The 19,775-nt window shown below is 34.8% G+C and overlaps 1 long non-coding RNA gene and 2 other non-coding genes across 5 annotated transcripts; all 3 read left to right on the top strand.

Moving 5' to 3' along the window:
* Window positions 1-6,454: 6,454 nt before the first annotated feature.
* On the top strand, window positions 6,455-18,768 carry LOC123320353. 3 transcript variants are annotated; one of them, XR_006538747.1, is made up of 11 exons: window positions 6,455-6,509; window positions 7,444-7,547; window positions 7,751-7,807; window positions 8,078-8,124; window positions 8,776-8,824; window positions 9,000-9,054; window positions 11,185-11,294; window positions 11,720-11,763; window positions 17,102-17,210; window positions 17,634-17,677; window positions 18,720-18,768. It is a non-coding gene; the product is annotated as an uncharacterized LOC123320353 (long non-coding RNA). The 3 variants fall into 3 exon arrangements; XR_006538748.1 differs by lacking the exons at window positions 17,102-17,210; window positions 17,634-17,677; window positions 18,720-18,768 and adding exons at window positions 12,297-12,340; window positions 12,811-13,051; XR_006538749.1 differs by lacking the exons at window positions 11,720-11,763; window positions 17,102-17,210 and having other exon boundaries at window positions 18,720-18,735.
* On the top strand, window positions 7,607-7,685 carry LOC123323069. The gene has a single exon (XR_006539257.1). It is a non-coding gene; the product is annotated as a small nucleolar RNA U43 (small nucleolar RNA).
* LOC123323068 lies at window positions 7,936-8,014 on the top strand. The gene has a single exon (XR_006539256.1). It is a non-coding gene; the product is annotated as a small nucleolar RNA U43 (small nucleolar RNA).
* Window positions 18,769-19,775: the final 1,007 nt, after the last annotated feature.

Below are 19,775 nucleotides of genomic sequence, written 5' to 3'. Positions count from 1 at the left end.
TTGTGTCCAACATCGAACAGCATCCCCCATTCGGGAAATCCGACCATGCTGTGATTCGGTCAACTTTACTACTTAAATTTCCTTCCACAAATAATATAGCTACCAAGTCAATCAAGATCACTGACTACGAAAAACTTGTCAGTTTGGCCGAAGGAGTTGACTGGGTGAGTTTGCTGCAACCTGCTGCTGATGTGGAGGTGATGTGGAACTCTTTTGCTGAGACTTTACTGGGTTTGTATGACCGCTGCACCGTCACGAAGGATGTTTCTTTCATTCCAACTAAACCTTGGATCAATGCCGAGATCCTCAGGCAGATTCGTCATAAGAGGTCAATCTGGCGGAGGTATGTTCGTGGCAGAAAACGAAGGGATTATGATGCTCACCGAGCATTTTCTAGTTACCTATCAGCCACAATAAAAAATGCCAAAAGGGAGTACGAACTTAAAATAGCAAGATCTAAAGACCGCAAGAAATTTTTTAAATATGTCAGATCAACTTTGAACTCTAAAGTGGATACTCCATTGGTCTACGACCAGAACAACAAACTGTGTTCAGGTCCGGAAGAGTCTGCTAACGTTTTAGCTGATTCCTTTGCGGCATCTTTCACGCATGAAACTGGCCAACTACCTAGGATGATTAATCCTCGCTTATCCGCTGAACTTAGTGATGTAATTTTCTCTCCATCCATCGTGGAGACCCATTTGTCTGCTCTCAGAGTTGACTCCTCACCTGGTTCCGATGGAATCTCATCCAGACTTCTGAAAGAGTGTGCCCACTCCATTTCGCTGCCTCTTTCTCTTATATTTGCCCGCTCATTTGCGACTTCATCGCTGCCGTCTGACTGGAGAAGTGCACGTGTGACACCTATTTTCAAGAAGGGAAACAAGCGTTGTGCCGCTAACTACCGTCCTATCAGCCTGGTACCGATTGTTGCGAAGGTTTGCGAAAGAGTTATCCATGGACAGGTGCTGCAGTTTGCGCTGGGCCATAACCTTATCCCCCGATGCCAACATGGTTTTCTGCCGGGTCGCTCGGTGATCACTAATCTGCTCGACTGTGTTGATGCCTGGTCGATGTCCCTCGACAGGGGTAATCCTGTTGATGTGATTTACCTTGACTTTTCTCGGGCATTCGATCGTGTGCCCCACAGACGCCTCCTATACAAACTCGAGCACTTTGGCATCCGTGGGCGCCTGCTTTCTTGGATTGAGGCATTTCTTTCAAACCGATCTTTTAAGGTTCGTGTTGGGGATTCTTTTTCTTCTCCCAGAGATGTTTTGAGTGGAGTCCCCCAGGGGTCTGTTTTGGGTCCACTTTTGTTTCTGTTGTATATATCCGACTTGCCCTCCTGCGTTGTCTCGAATATCTCCCAATTTGCAGATGACACCAAATTATTTGGTAATCCCACTAGTGCCGGCATTATTCAGGACGATCTTGACTCTATCTCGAGGTGGTGCCAGGACTGGCAGCTGCCGCTCAACAGTGATAAGTGTGTGGTTCTTCACATGGGTGCTCGGAATCCGCGATATCAATACTTACTTAATGGTATCCCCATTCCTGTTTCAAGCAGCCATAGTGATCTTGGTGTAATAGTGACGGATACTTTGAGTTGGTCTGAGCACATCTCTCAGACTGTAAGCAGGGCCAAAAGATCCTTGTTTCTGCTGCAGAAGTCATTTGGCAAGTGTGACCCACGTACATGTGCGCTGGTTTACCGAACTTATGTGCGACCCATCCTCGAGTTCGCTGGTCCTGTGTGGTGTCCGGTTCTGTCTCGCGATATGTCCCTGCTCGAAAACCTCCAGCGTCGTGCCACGCGTATTCCCTACGGAATCTCGCGCCCTTCTTATGATGAAAGACTATCCATAATGAGCCTGCCTAGGTTCGCCGACCGGAGAACTCGTGGTGACCTTTTAACAACTTTCCGTGCTTTGCACGATCTCTTTGGTGTGAGCTTGCGTCGCTTGTTTACGATGAATACGGATTGCCGTTTGCGGGGTCACTGTTTAAAGCTGAGAAGAGAGAACTTCAGGACGGTTCAGAGGCAGCACTTCTTGTCGAATCGGGTGTTTAGTGTGTGGAACTCGTTGCCTTCATCTGTGGTTGGGTCGTCATCTGTGAATTCATTCAAGAACAACTACGATGGTTGGCTTCTTCGTGGATGATTTTGAAGGACTGCTCACTTTGTATTTTTGTTTTGGAATTTATCTCTTATTGTATAATCGAGCACTTTTTTCTTATATGTTAAATTTTTTGTGAGTTTATAGGCATGGCCTCAACTCTCATCTGTCAAATAATAATAATAATAATAATAATTCAGCATCAGTTCCACAGTTATGCTGGTGAACATCTTACGGAAGAGAAAATGTTGCAAGACAAACAAAAGCTTGTACATCAACAACCAGAAATAATACAACATCAAGAAGAAATTGTGAATCAGCACTCACAGCAAGAATCAGAAGTTCCCATAGAACATAATTACTGTGTACAACAATCAGAAAAACCATTGCAATATTTGTTGGACAAATATCAGCAATTCTTGCCCCAGCCTTGGGCTTACATACCAAAGCCTGATGGAATAGAATACATTAGGTTGGATCCAGAGACTCGTCTCATTAAAAACCACATAATGGTTAAAGATAATTTAACAGTTCTGGTGAGACTACTTAATTCATTGTCATTCATTAACCATATTCATATGATTTTGTTAACAGGTTATCTTTCCCAATAAGGAAAGACTACATGTAGATGACCAAATTGTCTCGTCACTGCCTGAGGATGTTTATGCATATCTGAAAAGTGTGGAGAAGTGGCCATTGAGTGTTGGCACCCAAATTGAGAATCAAAGGTAATTGATTAAATGCAGCCAATAGCATGATTTTCATATATTGCAACATTTTCAGAAAGGATGTCAAGGAGTTATTGTTGGACATGGAATGTATAAAAGAATGCAACAAAATCTTCGATGTCAATCATGTCGAGTCCTCCGAAAGAAACTCAATGATAGAAAGGGTGGCAATAGTGTCCAGGAAAAATGGATTATATTTGAGCGTAAGAAGGGTAGTACGCTGAAACAATGAAATCGTTTACAGAAAAAAGTGAGTATTAGATCATATTTACTTCTTTACTACAGGGTCTTTATCAATTATTGTAGCATTGCAGTGTGGATGTTCCCAGCTTGGAGAAGATGAAACCATAGTATTCTGCAGCTAGAAGATATTGGCTAGCTCTCTGAGTGATGGCAGATATTAGTTAAATTTATAGAGATCCCATAGAATGTGTTATTCATAATTTGTTGTTCATCATAGCATAACATGAAATCATTAAATTGTTTTTTTTTTAATTGAATAATGTCTTATACTAGTAGTAGTAGTAGTAGTAACAGTTGTTTATACTTATATTATTTCATGTACAATGTAGGTTTTCCCAGCTTGATATTATTCATGTAAAGTCTGAAATAGAAATTTTGAATTTGAATTATCGTGTCTTCTTTTGATAACTGTGGTATCTGAAAAGATGTAGGGCAATGCAGGTAGCATTTTTAGTTCAATGGCTTTGACATTTTGAAGGGCAACACATAAATATATTAACGAATAATTCCAGAAAATAGGATGATGGCAGGAATGAAATTCTCGGAAAAATGGAAAAATACGGAGGGTTGTTTTATTCCAGTTTGGATTTATTTCTGCTAACAAAGCAGTTAGAAAAGTGTATTCTAAAAACTGTGGCTGAAATGACCCTCAATATTGATCTCATAGAGGAAATCGAGAAGCAAAGAGTGCAGCTAGATGGATATGAGTCGCACAAAGTAGAGCTGACAAAAAAAAATTATAGATTTCTATATAGTTATGCGTGCCAGGTTTTTGGCCAGGTCAGATAATAAAAACCGTGAAGCCAGTAGGGCAAAAATGAAGATGCATAAAAAAAATGCAAAATTGCTGACTTGAATGTGTATGCATGTTGGTTTTGAGAATAAATAAATATTTCTTTTCAATTTTGTTCTAAATTCCTCTCCTTACTAATTAAACCTTTTTTATTACAAACCTCCATATAATTGCTTGCGAATCTCGATTCGCACTTATTTTATTGATAGAAAAACAGTGAAAAGAGCCATTTGCTAAAGCAGATTCAACTAAATAAATATGCATTTCATTAACAATTCATGTTCTTCAAATTTTGATGAGATGGATATGATTCTCGGATAAGATATAACGATTTTTTTTCGCACGATACATAACTGAGTTGAAGACTACACAACTTAAAATAATCATCTGTATTAACAATCCACTTTCATTCTTTACTTAATATATACATATATGGACGATGTCGCAGTTCATAATCCTTAAATATACATAAACGTACATTATTTGCTGCAAGAATGATATTCTGAATTCTCATGATGAACTTCTTATGGATTGAAAATATCCGCCATCAATATTGATCAAGCTTCGTGGAAACGGGTTATATATTATTCGTTTCTTATTAATTAACATTGATCTCCAATATCGTCAATTGTCTTTGTTGTTTCAACTGCAGTTGAATCATGAACCATGAACGAATCAATGAAATTTGTATAATAATGTCATGATTCTTCTATTTAAAAAAGGCGCGAACACTGTGCATCTCTGTCAATACATCTTCTATCCTTATCTCCTTTATTGCTTCACAGCGCCACCTGGCCTATTTACGGTTTCTTGCGGACACATTTCGTTACACTAGTTTGTTCTCCTTCTCTCTACCCTCCATAGGTGAAACGATGGATAGATAGGTTTATTGAAAACGGCCGTAAGTGAAACGATGGATAGATAGGTTTATTGAAAACGGCCGAATAGGTGCGCATCAGCCTGTCGGGTAACGAAACTTCTGTCAAAAAAAATAACAAACCTATCGATACCGTTTTTATGTTCTGTTTTAATAATTCATCTTAGGTTTCGTGATATGTACCAGAGGTTTTCTTAGGAAAGACTGTTTATTTCATGGAGGTAAAGGAAGGGGAGGGAGCATATTCTATATTTCCCTTGTAACAAAGTGTCGCATAGTTTTCGCTATATTAGGAAGGGCCAACTGTTCATTTGAATTTCTTCGGATCAGTTTTAATGACAATTGAATTCGGAAATGATGAAAGTACCGATCTGAAGTGTCGAAATAACATGAAATATAGCTTGTTAAATGAATTGGTGGGCTGAATTCCCAACAGATTCAAAAAGTTTATCCCATAATTGTTGTGCCACACTTTTCTTATTATGAAAAACATTTTTTCCTGAAAAAAGATGACTAATTAGATTTATATTTACAATAACATTAGACCATTTATTTTTGTTGTTATAGAATACATCTTGTTATCAATTTCACTGGGACAATTAAAATTGAATTGAATAATTTACTACCCGATATATGTTTTATGTGCGGTGAGAAATTTGTCCTTCTCTTTTCGTAAAAAGAAATGGAAGTATTTTGAAAAAGCAACAATTAAGATTGGAAAATTTGTTCCTATAATTGTGCCACTTCTTTCTTATTTAAATAAAATATAAGCTACCTAATTTACAATGAAAACAACGGCATTAAAGTTTCTTGTATACATTATCCATAAATATTCAAATCTCAAGTCACATAAGTCAAAGTGCTCTCTTCCTACCTCCATGGTTTATTTGTTATTAGAATATGAAGTTAGGGTAATTGTTAATTTGGTCTAAATAAATGGTAACATTCAGCAAACATATTACACTTGTGTGTAATATCTAATATCTTTGACATTCACAAGGGCGGATTTAGGGGGGGGGGGCACGGGGGCACTGGGGAGCCCCCCCCAGACGGATGGATCTTTCTATACATACTTGAACTTTTTAAAATAAAAGTGAAGTTCATTTCTCACAGTTACTGTTGATTTTTTTGCTCGTCTGTCCGTTGTGCCCCCCCCAAAAAAAAATTCTGGATGCGCCCTTGGACATTCAGGCTATTTGTTACTTGATAATTGTTACGTGATACTTTTATTTAAGCGATAAAAAAATCCAACTGCATCACGAGATATATGAAAATATTTTCAAGAGATTAAGATATATTTTTTATGAACTCTTAATTGATGAAACACCAAAATATTCTCCGTTCCTCGATGTAAACAAATAAAAGTATACTAGCTTTTTATTTACAAAAATTGACACCAGGGGGCTTATCCGGTATCGCTTGTTTGCTGAATTGAAGTTATTTTGAATTACGTTTTATTCAGACGCTCAACTCGAATTTAGGATAGAAATCAACGACTCAATTCATTTTCATTTCAAGATTTCAACTTTTCAGTACTTCGTCAAAAGAAAAAGTTTGCCAACTTCATGTTTGCAAATCTTTGATGATGCACAACTCTGTGCTCAGTAGCTTCCTTTTCCGTTCACAACTTTGAGTTGGTGTTGGTCAAAGTTTAACCTCTTTAGTCTGATCATGAGCATGAGATCATGCATGCATTCAGCATTGTTAGAAGCAACAGGTAACAGTAGGAGTTGAGCGTTGAAAACCAGGTAAGAATAAGTTTTTTAGTATTTTAGTGTATAGCTAAAGCAAATATTTAGTCTTTGGCTAAAGTTTTCAATGTAACCATTAGACCACTGTTATGTTGTTTCTTCGGCCTTCGATTATAATAATGAATAAGAGACTGCTTATGCCAGAGACAGGTTGTCTCTGGCTTATGCCATTATTACCATTGTTTTTGTGCTGTCCACATGTTCGGTTACTTGTCGCAAATTGGACATTCGATCAATTGAATACTATTCTATTGGGCTCGACTTCGATTTATGCCTTATGCCCCACCTCAGATTTTGATGATTATTTTTTTATATATAGAATTTTTCATGAGGAATCGAATGGTAGTAATCTCAATCTGCGGAAATTTAGGCTTTGTGTTGTTCCGCGTTCCGATTTAAGATGAGTCGGTGCTCAAGATACGAATTTTACACGTGGTGCACGGTGCAGAGATGTTCTTATATATGAATATAAAGTTATAAAGCCTGATTCGCATTTGATTAAACGTAAAGATGCTCTTTAAAAACCATTCGTATTAATCAGGATGGTTTTCACTATTGCATAAAACTTCTGCATCTTGAATTGAGTTGATGGATCGAAATAGCCTTACCCTTGAAATCTGCGAGATCTAAAACAATGAATAAACTTCGCTTTAAGGCGGAAGTAAGCAGTTTTTCTTCGCATGTTGAAAGAGCGTTAATTATGTCCTTTAAAGCACTGCATATAGGAATGTTGGCATTATGTGCTTCAAATTTGGAAATAATAATTGAGAGGTCAATCCATCAAGAGACTTAAATCTGAATAATTGGTTGGAAATGAATCTTTATGTATCAGTTAATTGGGCGCCTGAATGGATTATCAAAAAATAATAATCCAATAATAATTCCTATGTAGTCCTATGTTTCCGTACTTACCTACTTTGAACGATTTCAGATGAAACGAAGAGGATATGAGTCCATGTGCTATAGACATATTCACCATCTAAGAAAGGAAGAAAGAGTTTCAATTCAAAGTGTCGCAATTATTTCACATCAAAGGTAACAAAATATTTTGAATCTCATTTCGTAATTTCTAAGTTTGAGAATCTTAACTTGATATGATGATTTAGATTTGAATTTAGTTTATGGTTGAAACTGAAAATTGATGTGGAAACTATTCTAGGGCGGTCTGATTTGTTTATTAAATGGAAATTACTTGTTGTTTTTCACCACAAGAAAACTAACAAAATAACATATTTCAGGTTATATCAGGGTTTTGAATCGAGGATCATGTTAGAGCTGCTTGTAGGATTTATGAGGTGGGTACCTAATTATAAGATAATAAAATAATACATATATAAAATTGAAAATACTGGATCATTTTCCTCTCTCACACAGCCAGTGTCTGTGAAAATCATGTTGATTATTGTGCTCAAATTTTCTTGATATGATGATTTAGATTTTAATTTAGTTTATGGTTGAAACTGAAAATTGATGTGGAAACTATTCTAGGGCGGTCTGACTTATTCATTAGCTTGAAATTATTTATTGTTTGTGCCACAAGAAACTAACAAGATATTGTTTTTAAGGTTGCAAATTATGAATCGATCTTGGAGCTGCCTCTATAATTTATGTGGTGAGTACTTAATTGAAAAAAATATATTTGGTTTTTGACAGAAATGAAGATTTGTTGTCCAAAATATCATAATATATGGAAAGTGTTTCGGGATTGCCAAATGAATTGATACATAGAATTGAAAATCCTTAGATTTTTTCAAAAAATCAATAGGAATAGAATGTGTATGAATTCTTTGTATAAGTAAACGTTCACAAATCATAAGATTTATTCAAGCAATAATTTCACCATGTTAATATGAATTTCTGTCAGAAATCCTGAACTGAAGTTGCTGTGAGGTACCACCACTTGTGCTACAGACTCTAAGTAATTGGATCTGGTTCTGATATGATAGCATTTCAAGCACTCAAAAGGTATCTCATAAGCCAGTTTATTCAAGTAATATCCGTATTTTGTGCTCATTTTTATTTTAAAGTTTCACTGAGGAATATTCCTTTCTGTTCCACTGAAATTCAGTTCATTAAACTTGAATTAATTTTTATGCCCCAAATATTTGGCAATCTACGTATAAAAATTAATATGATGCTTCTTTAGCCAAAAGGATTATGATAGTCTATGATTCCAATTCAATAAAACTGATACTTTCATCATATTGATCGATTTTTGTAGTTCTTCTACTCAAATCCTTATTTAAATATTATTGTTTTTCAGCACTAAGATTGAAGCATTTCCAAGGTTACATTACAGCCTTCTAGTTTATGTGAGTATATTACCATTTCATTTAATGATAATTTTTTTTTTCAATATGATGCTCATGCCAAGAGGATTATGAAATTTATGATTCTACTTTATTATTACTGACTCCTTTCATACATAGCTAATGCTTATGCTTACTATTAGTTGATGTTCTATCTACATTATTTATTTATTTACAGGTTTTTTGAGGGCAACAGAAATTCATAATGTTGTGTGTAACTTCTATGTTGGATGGTATGTATTGTTATATTTTTATAGAATATCTCAATTTTTAAGTAGACACCAGAGCTCAACTCGAAAAAGCATCAATTTTCTTTGTGTTAGCCAAAGTGTATCAACAAGAGGTTTTACATTACATGAAATTTTAACCTTAAAGTGGGGAGACGCTAAGCGCTAGCAATACTGCGCTCAGATTCACTACATTCAAAAGAGAATCTGGGCTACCAATCAAATTGCACTTGCGAACAGAACGAACATCTGCTCTCGTTTTCGTCCCTGCCACTAAACCAGGAAACATTTGAGGGTATTGAAACGCAACTGGCCAAAATGATAGGGTGAATACTCATGTTGATACTCTTTGGTTTCGCAGTCAATGATCTGACGTTCTAGTCTTTACGTCTAATTTGAGGCTACTCTCCCCGTTCGCCCTCGGAGTATTCTTGATCAATGTTTACTTCTGATTAGTAATGTGGGAAATAAAAAAATTCTTCATTAAAACTCATGATGGCTTTTCTATAGCTATATGTGAATCCTGTCTGAAGAAACAACCTATTTCACTCGCCATTGAGCATATGTTCTCATTTGTTATTAAAATTGATAGTGTTTGGTAGCATGAAATGGATACAGTGAGTACGGGTCATGCTTAGTCAAAATATTTATTTTTCCCCTAAAAAAAACATTTTTGTAAGATTTGGGAATTTTCAACGTTTCTGGAGACACGTCAACAAATTGAGACTAATATAAATATCCTTGCTGTTGAAGATTACTGATGAGTAGTTCTTCACTTGCATCAAATAATACGTCAGACATTGATTCAATTAGTCGAAAAAAATTTGTGGTGAAAAGTTAGTCAAGTTTCAGTTGCATGACTTGTGTACGTGTATAATTAATATCTGGAATAAGTAGATAGCTGTCGACATAAATTTATTTTTTGCCATTTTGACATTTAAAGACGACATTATTCAACCCATAGCAACAAGGGTAAGTTGACGTTTATCCATTCAGTAAAATGAAAAAATTTTAACTCAAATGAAATAACATGAATATGAACAGTAAATGGCATCTTGCCTTGTTGTTATCGATTGAATAATGCCCTAACCTAGCAACAATCAATCGAAGTGACACCTTTCATGTCATTTCATAAATTAAATATATTCAATTCAAAAATGATTGACATCACAGGTGGCTTTGCAAAATCGAATTTAAGTTGGTAATAGCTCATAAGTTGTGATTTTGTGTTGCGGAATTCAGATTGGTATTGTGAATAAACATTGATCTATAGACCTATTATATGTGAATCTATGCACTTACCGACGGTTATTTGAATTTTGTACAGCTATTTATTATCTTAGTTTAATCGTGTGAATTGGGAACAATTGTGTCAATTTTGAATGCTGATTAATATGCTGCAAATCTGAATATTTCTTATTTTCATATACTTTTCTAGGTTATATTAATATATTCCAGTTCGGTGATTGAAAGTACAGAAATTTACTAAGATTTTTTGTGACCAGATATTAAGCCTGGACTTTCAAGACCTTCTAGGATGTCAATCATTCTTGAATGGATTATAGTTCTCTGGAAAGTGTTATTATTCGAAACAAAATGGAATAAAATTTTATATACAACACGTTAGTTATAAATGCTTATTGATTCGAAGAAATAAACCTAAAAAACCATAAAAGAATGAATTTCACACAAGGTTTTCTGTTATCTGTGGTTTTCTGATCTGGTTTCCGGATTATGAGTATTCGCTGCTTATGCTCCGGCTATTCGTCTTTCGTTTGGCATTTTTCGCGGACATAGACGTGAAGCGGTTCGCGAAGAGATAGGGATTTCCCAAGCCTCTTAATCAGCTGATTTTCCCTCCTTGCTTCTCGAAAATTAGTATTACCCGACAAAGCTTCACATTTTTTTATATTGATATGTATAAGAAATCTTCGAAAACTACGAATAGTATTACATATTCTTCTTGAATTATGCTTTATTTTCGAACTCTCTTTTTTATTATGTGATGATAAAACATGGAAACATCCTGAATTTGCTGATGAAATCTCCATGCTGCCTTCCTACTGAAAATGCTTCCGTGCTACCCACTTCCTCTTCGTGCTTAACAATATACTAAATGACTTTCTCCTATTTCAGGTGCATCAAACTTTTCCTTGCTTGTTCCTCTCTTCAAAAGCATCGATTTCTTGCTTCAGTAATCATCAGATTCAAGATAGGAAGGAAAAAACTTCCCTTCAAAATCTTAGGTAAGTTTAAAAGTTTTTAGTTTTCAATTTTTTTGGAGTAGAATTATTTTCAATTGATTCAGTTGTTCTTGTCCATTTGATTTACAAATGTTCTAGATTGAATCATTCATTCCCTATTTCGAGAAAAATCTTACTGTTTTCATGATAAGATTTGGAAATTTTCAATGTGTGTATTTGTGTCTTATAAGCCAGTTTATTCTTAAGTATTGATTATCACAGTGCTCTTTTTTTCACTGTGGAATTAATTTTTCTGCTCTGTATATCTCTAACAATCTTTGGATAAAAATTAATATGATGCTTCTTTAGCCAAAAGGATTATGAAAGTCCATGATTCCAATTTAATAAAACTGATTTCTTTCATCATATTGATTGATTTATGGTAGTTATATCAATCAAATTCTTATTTAAGTATTATTAATTTCCAGCGCGAAGAATCAATAGGTTCCAATGTTGCAGCCTTTTAGAATATGTGAGTATATTACGATTTCAATTAATGACCAACACTTCTTTTCAATACGATTTTGCCAAGAGGATTATTAAATTTCATGATCCACAAATTTTCAGAAAGTAATATCAATTCGTTCTCTAGATGTTTCTTGTGGATACTCCTTGAAATACCCTGTATACTGGGCCATGTAGGGCATTCTAAACTAATATGTAATAAATTATGATAATCTTTTCACTTTTGGATGAAAACATGAAAGATATTTTGATAACTTTTAGTTCACACTGCTTTTCAGACATTTTTTACCTTGTTGGAATTTTATTTTTATCATCATTACCTTTGTTGAGAATCGCCGCATGAATTTATGATGAATCTTACTTATCATTTTTCTGCTCTTTATATCTGGCAATCTTTGGATGAAAATTAATATGATGCTTCTTTAGCCAAAAGGATTATGATAGTCCATGATTCCAATTTAATAAAACTGATTTCTTTTATCATATTGATTGATTTATGGTAGTTTTATCAATCGAATCCTAAGTATTCTTATTTTCCAGTGCGAAGAATCAATCTGTTCCAATGTTGCAGCCTTTTAGAATATGTGAGTATATTACGATTTCAATTAATGACCAACACTTCTTTTCAATACGTTTCTGCCAAGAGGATTATTAAATTTCATTATGATCCAAAAATTTTCAGAAAGTAATCCCAATTGGTTTTGTAGATGTTTCTTGTGGATATTCTGCTTGAAAGACCCTGTATACTGGGCCATGTAGGGCATTTCATATGTAATGAGGTACGACGTTCTTTCCACATGTGGACGAAAACGTGAAAGATAGTTTATTAACTAAACATTGCTTTTCAGACGTTTTTTACCTTGTTGAAATTTTTTCTTTATCATCATTACGTTTGTTGAGAATCATCGCATGAATTTATGATGAATCTTACTTATGATTTTTCCTTGTGAAAAAATGAATTGTTGAAAGTGGACGTAATTCTGAAAAGATTTTCTCTACAAAATTATTCAGCAGTTTTTTGGTTGCATTATTCATTATGTTTCCTTATCAACAGAAAGCAGACTTCCTATCCAGTTCATCTGTGCATTTTGAATGACGAAGGTAGGAACTATTTGATCTTGTACATCCATTCAATCTGTTCAGACCAATTCCCCTTTCGCCCTCAGTGTAGCCTTAATTTGTGGCTACTCATGAACCTTTATGTGGGAAATAAAAAAATTCTCTATTAAAACTCACGATGTCTACTTGTTAGTCATATGTGAATCCTGTCTAAAGAAACACTCCATAAAACATATTCAATGATTCATGATATGGATAAAATGAACATCTAAGTATAAAATAAATAAAATAAAAATAAATATATAAAAAATTAAATTGCCTGTTCTGGTTATCGGTTAATCATAATTGCTTCATCATTTTATATTATGTTTTTCAACTACAAAAATTTATACTTAGAGGTTTGTTTGCATGCTCGAGTCATTTGCGCCAACTGGCTGTTTGTGCAATCCGAATTGAACGTGTGAACGCAATGGCGAGGTTTGCGCAAGCCAAATCTGCTGGCTGGTGTAGAGTCCTGGGTAGAAAATCTGCATAATTACTACATTCACACGTCCGCTTGCACAGACGATTTGAGCAGCGGACTTTAACCGAAAAAGATTCTAGTAAACTTTTTCATCATAATCTTACAATCAAAAATTATTTATTATTTCATAGTATGCAATTGATCTTCGAAAATTTCTATTTCACACAAAAATTCGCAATTTGTGAGGGTGGTAAGGACTAGGATTGATTTGACAGTCTGGTAAAGATGAAAAGATATCCTTACGAAGTCAATTCTTACTTACTGATTACTGATTGCTGGGTGTGTTGGACGGACAAACCAAACCTTCCACCGCGACCAAGCGGTCTATTGTAGCACACAGGCAAGCTCGTAGAGCTAGACCTCTCCCTCTAGTCCTATTATAATCAGGAGGGAGATCATTTTGAAAGAGGAGTGATTCTTGAGTTCCTCTAGGTCCTTAGGAGAACCTAAGACTCGCAATTTTGACCCTGTCTGCCGCCGCGTAGTCCCAGAGGATGTGCTCAATTGTTTCGTCTTCCTCTAAGCAGAGTCTACAGAGCGGATCATTGACGATGCTGAGTTTATCAAGTTGGGCTCTGAGTCTACGATGTCCTGCGAAAACCGCCATTATAGATCTCAGATTGGTTCTAGAAAATCCTAGCACACGACTAGTGGGCTGGGAGGCACTGAGAAGGCTCTGTGCGAGTGACTCAGTCCAGGGCTGCTAATCTCGAGCATTCGCAATATTTGATGTTTTTAACAGCAAATAGCAGAGTTTTCCAGGGTTTCACCAAAGCATTGTGTTTAGCCCTGGAACACTCTGGAAAACTATGCTATTTGCTGTTAAAAACATCACAAAGTTTTTCGATGCGTACGATCGCATATATTGCGAATGCTCGAGAATAGCAGGCGGTTGCGCTAGTATTCCAGGACCTTTTGCCTTATCCAGCTGTTGTTCCGGTCCCTGATTAAGGAATTGGAAATTCCTGTACTTGGTTCCGGGCCAATAAGCGCTAAGGTTGCGCCTTCTCTGGCTAACGCATCCGATACTTCGTTGCCTCTGAAGCCCGAGTGTACAAGTACCCAAATCAGTCTGTTTAAATCACAGAACACACCGATATAGAAGGGAAACTCCCCTACTAAGAAGTGGGGTCAAGTTTCAGCGCCCCCATGCGGTGGTTCGAGGAAATAAAAGCGCCCTCTGGCGGTCGGAATTCGAAACAAATGAGCGGGAAAATTTAAAATCATTTGATTTGATTTTTGAAGTTCGGGATTGAAACAACGTACTGGAATGAGTTAATATAGCATGTCAAGATGCTATATTACCATTCCAGTACGAGTTGTTTCAAATCCAATGTTCTCAGAAGCTTGATGACTTGAATAAAAAAACACATATGTAGGCAATGATATAACTATATTTCTTCATAAATAAATCATATATACATCACAGTGTATGGCCTTATATGTAAAGAATAAAATAAAAATAATTCTAATGTCCATATAATATACATCAAAGTGTATGGGTTTATAAGTACAAAATAAAATAGAAATAATTCTAATGTCCATGTATACATCAAAGTGTATGGACTTGATAGGAAAAAAATAAAATAGAAATGATTCTAATGTCGATATATACATCAAAGTGTATGGGCATATATGTAAAAAATAAAATAGAAAATATGTAAAAAATAAAATAGAAATAATTATAATGTCCTATGGGAATTATTGGTTATCGGACTGAAGGAAAACACTGTTTTTTTTTTAACTTAGTCGACGTTTCATCAGTACTTTGCTGATTTTTTCAATTCAATTCAATTTGGGAAAACCCTTCATCATAAAGCACTAATATCCATGTAACCAATAATTCCCATATATATGTAAAAAATGAATTCACACTTTCACTCAAAATAGGATTTTCGTATTTGTTCAGTACTTTTAGTAGTCAACAAGGGATTACAAACTTTTTCCATCCAAAGTTTGATAATTTCCGGTTGTTTATTATCTGCTTCAGGAAACCGATGACGTCTACTAGTCTTATCACCACAGTTCGGCACACAAAATTTATTGCTTTTAATATTTCTATTTTCCGACATATTATTCAATCATCAGAAAAAACACTTAGGAATCACGATGCACTTCTCACTGCAGACAAAGACGAAAAGAATGAGGTTATGGAATGTTTACAAACGTAAAATCGGCGATGGAAGCGACCCCACGCGGTGGTTCAACAAACTAAATAAGGGGTCCAGTTTTTCTATCTCAGTTTCCCCTCTATCTTGACTTACTTTATGGTTTAAATTTAGAGTTTAGATCTGCATTCAAATACCTGTGCCGAATTGCATTTGTCTGCTGCGAGAGATTTAATGGCAGCTAGACTATCCGGAAGGATTTTTATTGACTTACCCGTCCGACCCAAGTCAAGCAAATGGTAGGCGCATACATGAATGGCGAAGCTATTCGTCTCTGCTTGGAATCAGAGAACTGAAGGTTCCATCCTTCCTGGTTCTTGTGATTATCTGTTCTCATGCCCCTCACCTCGTCTGCCACCAATTAGGCTACAAGACGATTGGGCACGAAAATGCATATCATACTTACGATAAGCAAAACTTATTCCATTAGTTTTGGAACTTATCTTTCAGGCTGGTGGTCTCGTTATTTTTTCTCAATAAAGTATAATTTAGTGACTGAAAACATATGTCGCTTTAAAAGCGTATTCCCGAGACGTTCTGTAGTCTCTAGGCTTTGTCACATGAAAAAAAACACTGTTTAAATTGATTACCGTATTCTCTTTTTTGATGTTTCTTTTTGATTTCTTTCTTTTTTACAAGATTAAAATGGCGATTGAAAATAAATCTTTATATTCAGTTAATCCATTAGGTTTGAAATAACCTTAATTAATATCTCCTCAATTAGTTGCTGTAAAATAAGTGTTTTTTCACTAACAATTTTCAGTTTATTACTGGTAATCTCCCCGTTCGCCCTCGGAGTATTCTTGATCGATGTTAACTTCTGATTAGTAATGTGGGAAATAAAAAAATTCTTCATTAAAACTCATGATGGCTTTTCTATAGCTATATGTGAATCCTGTCTGAAGAAACAATTTATTTCACAGACTATTAATCTTAGCTTATGTTCTCATTTGTTACTGAAATTGATATTATTTGCTAGCATGACATAAATACGAGTATAGGTCATGCTCAGTCAAAATTTCACTTGCTAGAAAAACTCACCGTTTTTATACTATTTGGGAAATTTCAACATTTTTGATGATATGTCTACAAATTTTGTTACATAAGTTGTGTGTGAGTATAGCCCCACATTGGGATATTTTGAAATGATTGCAACAAGTGCAAAATATTAGATGCGGACCAGTTTTACCAATGAATTTTCCTATAATGGCGAATTGCTAAAACTAGATTGAGATAATTTGGAATCATTGTAGTAAATTGAAAATATTAATTTTGTATGCACTAGTCTTAGTCAGGAAATAAGGCAGAAAGCAATCTTTATTTTTTCTTGAATTAATAGAAAAGAAACAACGCTTTTTGTTCTTACAATTTTTTTATTTAGGAACCAATCCTTGAAAACAAATAGTGCCTCTATTCAATTTGAATTATGATTTTTATGTGAAGTTTTTTTTCATATTTTGTGATGATAAAACATGGAAACATCCTGAATTTGCTGATGAAATCTCCATGCTGCCTTCCTACTGAAAATGCTTTCTTGCTACCCACTTTCTCCTTTAATGCTAGACGATATGCTAAATGATTTTCTCCTATTTCAGGTGTATCAACTCTTCCAAGCTTGTTCCGCTCTTCAAAAGCATCGATTTCTTTCCTCAGTATTCATCGGATTCAAGATAGGAAGGAAAAAACTTCCCTTAAATATCTTAGGTATGTTTAAAACCTTTTTAGTTTTCAATATTTTTGAAGCAGAATTATCTTCGATTAATTCGGTTGTTTTTGTTTATCTGATTGACAAATTTTCTTGTTCGAATTAGTCATTCTCTACTTTGAGAAAAATCTTACTGTTTTCTTGATAAGATTTGGAAATTTTCAATGTTTGTATTTGTGGTTTATAAGCCAGTTTATTCTGAAGTATTGACTATTATGGTACTCTTTTTTTTACTGTGGAATTAATTTTTCTGCTCTGTATATCTCTGGCAATCTTTGGATAAAAATTAATATGATGCTTCTTTAGCCAAAAGGATTATGAAAGTCCATGATTCCGATTTAATAAAACTGATTTCTTTCATCGTATTGATTGATTTATAGTAGTTTTACCAATCAAATCCTCATTTAAGTATTATTTTTCAGCGCGAAGAATCAATCGGTTCCAATGTTGCAGCCTTTTAGAATATGTGAGTACATCAATAATGACCAACACTTCTTTTCAATACGATTTTGCCAAGAGGATTATTAAATTTCATTATGATCCACAAATTTTCAGAAAGTAATCCCAATTCGATCTCAAGATGTTTCTTGTGGACACATTGTTCGAAATACCCTGTATACTGGGCTATGTAGGGCATTCTAAACTAATATATAATTAATAGGGAATACTCCTTCTGACGAAAATGATGTATTTTTATAGAGTATTTTTGAAACATCACATTTTGAAATAACCATTTCAACCGTTTCCCAAAAAAAAAATTTTTAAGCACTTGAAAATGAAAAATAAAAATGGATATTTAAAATTTAAAGCGTTTCATGTTGGCAACATCGACTGAAATATGCCTCGATAATAAAGGACAACAAATACATTATCTTGATGAGATAGACAAAGATGGCTAGACAGCCAGATGAAGTCTGCGACGAACGAGGAAGGTCGTAAAATTTAATGGGGTTTTTATGGCCGGTTGCAGTTGAAGCTCGCCAGTAAGTACGCGCCTGCAGCCTGTTTATAAACAAGCTGATCGGACATTGTTCTTTTCATTGTCTTGTGTGCGCTGTTGCCAAGTCGTAAACTACGCACAAAGCGATTTAAATTTTAAAACCCCATATTTGAAGGATGATTCTGAATAGCTTCCGCGGTGAATTTGAAAAAATCATGAATGAAACTCATAATTATTAAGTTTAAACTTGCATATGCAGTGATAACCCAAATTGAGGAGAATTCCCCATTATGACACTCTTTTCACCTTTGGATGAAAACATGAAGGATATTTTATTAACTTGAAGTTAACACTGCTTTTCAGACGTTTTTTACCTTATTGAAATTTTACTTTTATCATCAGTACCTTTGTTCAGAATCATCGCATGAATTTATGATGAATCTTACTTATGATTTTCCTTGTGAAAAAATGAATTGTTGAAAGTGGACGTAATTCTGAAAAGATTTTCTCTGCAAAATTATTCAGCAGTTTTTTTGTTGCATTATTCATTATGTTTTCTTATCAACAGGAAGCAGACTTCCTATCCAGTTCATCTGTGCATTCTGAATGAAGAAGGTAGGAACTATTTGATCTTGTACATCCAATAAATCTGTTCAGATCAATTCCCCCTTCGCCCTCGGTGTAGCCTTAATTTGTGGCTACTCATGAACCTAATAATGTGGGAAATATCAAAATTCTTTATTTTAACTCACGATGTCTACTTGTTGGTCATATGTGAATCCTGTCTAGAGAAACATTCTATAAAACATATATTCAATGAATCATAATGTGAATAAAATGAACATCTCAGTAAATTGCTTCTTTGGCTTATCAGTTAATCATAATGCTCATTTGTTATTATGTTAAATTCTTCAATTACAAAAATTTATACCTAAAGGTCCGTTTGCATGCTCAAGTCATTTGTCATAGATAGAAAATATAACGGCTTGAACGGAAAAATATTCCAGTGAACATTTCATCGTAACAATGGGAAAAAATAGGCAAATAGTAAATCTTGCATTCAAACATTCGAGAATTCCTATTTCACAAGAAAATTCACAATTGATGTCGATGGTAAGGACTAGGATTGTCATGTCATACATACTTGATCGATTAGTTTGGGAACTCATCTTTATGGCTGGTGGCCTCGTTATTTTTTCTCAATAAAACATAATTTAGTGACTGAAAACGTTGTCCTCAAGGCTTTAGAAGCGTATTCCCTAGTCGTTCTGTAGTCTCTGGACTTTGTCAGATGAAAGAACACACTGTTTGCATTCATTATCGTATTTTTTAATTGTCGTTTTTGGTGTTTCCTTTAGATTTCTTTCTGTTTTACAAGATTACAAGAAAACTACTGATATCCTTGTTCACTACCAGAGAGTAATAGATAATGGGTGCTGAATAAAATGGCAATTGAAAATAAATCTTTATATTCAGTTAATCCATTAGGTTTAAAACACCCTTAATTTGTATCTCCTCAATTAGTTGCTGTATACTAAGTGTTATTTCACAAACAACGTTCAGTTTATTACTGGTTATCTCCCCGTTCGCCCTCGGAGTATTCCTGATCAATGTTTACTTCTGA

Source organism: Coccinella septempunctata, chromosome 1 (genome assembly GCF_907165205.1).
Source record: "Coccinella septempunctata chromosome 1, icCocSept1.1, whole genome shotgun sequence".
Classification (NCBI taxonomy): domain Eukaryota; kingdom Metazoa; phylum Arthropoda; class Insecta; order Coleoptera; family Coccinellidae; genus Coccinella; species Coccinella septempunctata.
Note: the sequence above shows the minus strand (reverse complement) of the source record. Positions and strands in the feature narration are given on the sequence as shown.